The sequence below is a fragment of the Mus caroli genome, unplaced genomic scaffold (assembly GCF_978045245.1).
Source record: "Mus caroli unplaced genomic scaffold, Mus_caroli_1 scaffold_3, whole genome shotgun sequence".
Taxonomy (NCBI): Eukaryota; Metazoa; Chordata; class Mammalia; order Rodentia; family Muridae; genus Mus; species Mus caroli.
Genome location: NW_028227258.1, coordinates 99,535,537 through 99,541,536, shown reverse-complemented (window position 1 = coordinate 99,541,536; position 6,000 = coordinate 99,535,537).

Here is a 6,000-nt window from a genome sequence, read left to right as displayed (position 1 = left end):
ACAGAACATTCTATCCTAAAACAAAAGGATATACCTTCTTCTCAGCACCTCATGGTACCTTCTCCAAAATTGACCACATAATTGGTCACAAAGCAGGCCTCAACAGATATAAAAATATTGAAATTGTCCCATGCATCCTATCAGATCACCATGGACTAAGGCTGATCTTCAATAACAAAATAAATAATAGAAAGCCAACCTTCACGTGGAAACTGAACAACACTCTTCTCAATGATACCTTGGTCAAGGAAGGAATAAAGAAAGAAATTAAGGACTTTTTAGAGTTCAATGAAAATGAAGCCACAACATACCCAAACTTATGGGACGCAATGAAAGCATTTCTAAGAGGAAAACTCATAGCTATGAGTGCCTCCAAAAGGAAACTAGAGAGAGCACACATTAGCAGCTTGACAACACACCTAAAAGCACTAGAACAAAAGGAAGCAAATTCACCCAAGAGGAGTAGACGGCAGGAAATAATCAAACTCAGGGGTGAAATCAACCAAGTGGAAACAAGAAAAACTATTCAAAGAATCAACCAATCAAGGAGCTGGTTCTTTGAGAAAATCAACAAGATAGATAAACCCTTAGCCAGACTCACTAGAGGGCACAGGGAAAGCATCCTAATTAACAAAATCAGAAATGAAAAAGGAGACATAACAACAGATCCTGAAGACATCCAAAACACCATCAGATCCTTCTACCAAAGGCTATACTCAACAAAACTGGAGAACCTGGATGAAATGGAGAAGTTCCTAGACAGATACCAGGTACCAAAGTTGAATCAAGATCAGGTTAATGATCTAAACAGCCCTATATCCCCCAAAGAAATAGAAGCAGTCATTAATAGTCTCCCAACTAAAAAAAGCCCAGGACCAGATGGATTTAGTGCAGAGTTCTATCAGACCTTCAAAGAAGATCTAATCCCAGTTCTTCACAAACTATTCCACAAAATAGAAACAGAAGGTACTCTACCCAACTCATTCTATGAAGCCACAATTACTCTGATACCTAAACCACAAAAAGACCCAACAAAGATAGAAAACTTCAGACCAATATCCCTTATGAATATTGATGCAAAAATCCTCAATAAAGTTCTTGCTAACCGAATCCAAGAACACATCAAAACAATCATCCATCCTGACCAAGTAGGTTTCATCCCAGGGATGCAGGGATGGTTCAATATACGGAAATCCATCAACGTAATCCAGTATATAAACAAACTCAAAGACAAAAACCACATGGTCATCTCCTTAGATGCGGAAAAAGCATTTGAGAAGATCCAACACCCATTCATGATAAAAGTCTTGGAAAGATCAGGAATTCAAGGCCCATACCTAAACATGATAAAAGCAATCTACAGCAAACCAGTAGCCAACATCAAAGTAAATGGTGAGAAGCTTGAAGCAATCCCTCTAAAATCAGGGACTAGACAAGGCTGTCCACTTTCTCCATATCTATTCAACATTGTACTTGAAGTCCTAGCCAGAGCAATTCGACAACAAAAGGAGATCAAAGGGATACAAATTGGAAAAGATGAAGTCAAAATATCACTTTTTGCAGATGATATGATAGTATATATAAGTGACCCTAAAAATTCCACCAGAGAACTCCTAAGCCTGATAAACAGCTTCGGTGAAGTAGCTGGATATAAAATTAACTCAAACAAATCAATGGCCTTTCTCTACACAAAGAATAAACAGGCTGAGAAAGAAATTAGGGAAACAACACCCTTCTCAATAGTCACAAATAATATAAAATATCTTGGCGTGACTCTAACTAAGGAAGTGAAAGATCTGTATAATAAAAACTTCAAGTCTCTGAAGAAAGAAATTATAGAAGATCTCAGAAGATGGAAAGATCTCCCATGCTCATGGATTGGCAGGATCAACATTGTAAAAATGGCTATCTTGCCAAAAGCAATCTACAGATTCAATGCAATCCCCATCAAAATTCCAAATCAATTCTTCAACGAATTAGAAAGTGCAATCTGCAAATTCATCTGGAATAACAAAAAACCTAGGATAGCAAAAACTCTTCTCAAGGATAAAAGAACCTCTGGTGGAATCACCATGCCGGACCTAAAGCTCTACTACAGAGCAATTGTGATAAAAACTGCATGGTACTGGTATAGTGACAGACAAATAGACCAATGGAATAGAATTGAAGACCCAGAAATGAACCCACACACCTATGGTCACTTGATCTTCGACAAGGGAGCTAAAAACATCCAGTGGAAGAAAGACAGCATTTTCAACAAATGGTGCTGGCACAACTGGTTGTTAACATGTAGAAGAATGCGAATCGATCCATTCCTATCTCCTTGTACTAAGGTCAAGTCTAAGTGGATCAAGGAACTTCACATAAAACCAGAGACACTGAAACTTATAGAGGAGAAAGTGGGGAAAAGCCTTGAAGATATGGGCACAGGGGAAAAATTCCTGAATAGAACAGTAATGGCTTGTGCTGTAAGATCGAGAATTGACAAGTGGGACCTCATGAAACTACAAAGCTTCTGCAAGGCTAAAGACACCATCAATAAGACAAAAAATCCACCAACAGATTGGGAAAGGATCTTCACCTATCCTAAATCAGATAAGGGACTAATATCCAATATATATAAAGAACTCAAGAAGGTGGACTCCAGAAAGTCAAATAACCCCATTAAAAAATGGGGCTCAGAACTGAACAAAGAATTCTCACCTGAGGAATACCGAATGGCAGAGAAGCACCTGAAAAAATGTTCAACATCCTTAATCATCAGGGAAATGCAAATCAAAACAACCTTGAGATTCCACCTCACACCAGTCAGAATGGCTAAGATCAAAAATTCAGGTGACAGCAGATGCTGGCGAGGATGTGGAGAAAGAGGAACACTCCTCCATTGTTGGTGGGATTGCAAGCTTGTACAACCACTCTGGAAATCAGTCTGGCGGTTCCTCAGAAAATTGGACATAGTACTACCGGAGGATCCAGCAATACCTCTCCTGGGCATATATCCAGAAGATGTCCCAACCGGTAAAAAGGACACATGCTCCACTATGTTCATAGCAGCCCTATTTATAATAGCCAGAAGCTGGAAAGAACCCAGATGTCCCTCAACAGAGTAATGGATACAGAAATTATGGTACATTTACACAATGGAGTACTACTCAGCTATTAAAAAGAATGAATTTATGAAATTCCTAGCCAAATGGATGGACCTGGAGGGCATCATCTTGAGTGAAGTAACACAATCACAAAAGAACTCACACAATATGTATTCATTGATAAGTGGATATTAGCCCAAAACTTAGGATATCCAAGATATAAGATACAATTTGATAAACGCATGAAACTCAAGAAGAATGAAGACCAACGTGTGGACACTGTGCACCTTCTTAGAATTGGGAACAAAACACCCAGGGAAGGAGTTACAGAGACAAAGTTCGTAGCTGTGATGAATGGATGGACCATTTAGAGACTGCTGTATCCAGGGATCTGTCCCATAATCAGCTTCTAAACGCTGACACCATTGCATACACTAGCAAGATTTTGCTGAAAGGACCCAAATATAGCTGTGTCTTGTGAGATGATGCCGGGGCCTAGCAAACACAGGAGTGGATGTTCACAGTCAGCTATTGGATGTATCACAGGGCTCCCAATGGAGAAGCTAGAGAAAGTACCCAAGGAGCTAAAGGGATCTGCAACCCTATTGTTGGAACAACATGATGTACTAACCAGAACCCTGGAGCTCTTGTCTCTAGCTGCATATGTATGGAAAGATGGCCTAGTCGGCCATCAATGGAAAGAGAGGCCCATTGGACTTGCAAACTTTATATGCCCCAATATAGGGGAATGCCAGGGCCAAAAGAATGGGAATGGGTGGGTAGGGAAGTGGGGGGCGCTATGGGGGACTTTTGGGATAGTATTGGAAATGTAATTGAGGAAAATATGTAATAAAAATATAAAAAAAAATAAAAGAAAAAAAAAAGAAAAAAAAATATTTAAATAACAAATTAACCTCACGTTTCCTTCCATGGGTGCCATTCCAAACATTAGTCAGTACTAGGAATTTATATTGAACTCACAGAAATATCTGTGTATGAAAACAAAATTCAAAAAAACTAAAGATTACACAGCTTCTTGTTTTTCACTTATTTCTACTTCATGGCTAACACATTTTACTTTCCTAATCTTCTCCTATAAGTGTATTCAATTTAAATTCCAGTCAATTGATAAATCTACCAACAAACCAGCCAACCAACAACAGTATTACTGTTTTACAGAAAGTAGTAAACGTTTCTACCTACCTCTGATACTATCTTCTCTGTCTTGGAAAGAAAGCTTGAAGCATCAAAATGATCCTTCTGATTACCCTAAATTCTAAGGCTTAGAAGAAACCATGCTTTACTAAGTGAAAGGGCATAAAATACCATCTGTTCCAATAAATAACTCCAAGGGAGATTTAAAAAATTTCCAAAAGAGCAAAGCCATGAAGGGTTATGCATAATAAATGCTCATTTACATGATGAAACATTTATGCAGCACATTATTTTCCATGATTAAAACCAGGTCAGAATGCAGAGCAGCTTTGAAGAGTGATAATAAAGTATTTACTTTCAATTAATCTAATTTATTTAAAACTGTGACTTTATGAGGACAATAGTACATAGTAATGGAACAAGACTCAGGCTAAGTGGCTTTTGCCCCAGCCTGTGACTCACTAGCTACACAATCTTGTGTTAAGTATGCACTCACTTACTCAGACCAGAGTCATATAGCTGTAAATTGTGGATAGAGACAAATACATCAGAAAACCTAATCCCCATCTGACACACCAAGCATTCTAATCCATGCAAAATCCAAGAACTTGACTTAGGTTTCAGGTTGACTTCTAGGCCATTATGGAAATATTTATGACAAAATAAGACACTGGGAAACCATAATATTTTGGAAGTATAAATCAGAACTAAAATCATGTGTTAAATATAATTTGATAATGTAACTACATTTAAATTTCAATATTTCCATATACATTGGATTGAATATTTCCCAGATATCAGTAAAAGATGTATTAAGAGCCAGATTTGATTTCTATAGTTTCAACACCTTTAAACAGCTTCTTGTGTAGAGTACGTGGAGTGTACCTCTAAGCCCTTTGTTCCATGGCAGAATAACTCCATTTCCCACTTTCATTGCAGATATCTAAGTGTTATCGAATTAGTAGTTCCAATTCCATTTTATGCTCCCACTTTGTAAGCTCTGAGAGTGAATTGTCATCTTATATTCATTGATGGACTGGCTCAATGATCATTTCACTCACTTTAACCTGCCCAAGTCACTAAAGGGATTGATGACTAGAGGAATTGCTCTAACTACTTCATCCTTAAACTTCCCTTTCCTGTTCCCTTTATAATCTGGACTTCCCCTGATTTTAGTCATGACCACCTTTAACCCTCTCCTACAATGTGTCATGATGATCTGTCTGACATCCTTCTAATAGTCCACTCTGGCTTTAACCCTACTCCTGCATCCGACTCATCATCTGTCTGGTGTTTGGCTCCCTTTAACATTGAGTGTCCTCATCCGCCCTCTTTTCCTATTACTACTTGCCTTTTTTTCTTAACTTTGTTCAGTGTTTAACACCTTTTCTACTTTTCCATTTTCAGACCATTTGAGTCTATCTTACATGACTCTGTGGCAGTGCCTCTTTTCTTGGTTGTCTCAAACCTCTTTACTGTTTCAGTTTAAATTATTGTTTACTATTTTTCTGTTTGTGTCCAAGTGTATCCTTTATTTTCATGTGACTGCATTAAATTACTAGGGTTCAAAATAACAATCAAAGTTAGTGGTTGTGTGTTACAGACTGAGTCCAGATTATTCATTTAGATTCTAGCTGTTTGGTCTTTCTCTTCATAAGTTTTCTTCTTTCACTATTTTTCACCAGAAGAAGTGATACAATTACCTCAACAGAAAAAGTATGAAGTATTCTACTGGGCTTCCACTTCTAAATACTTT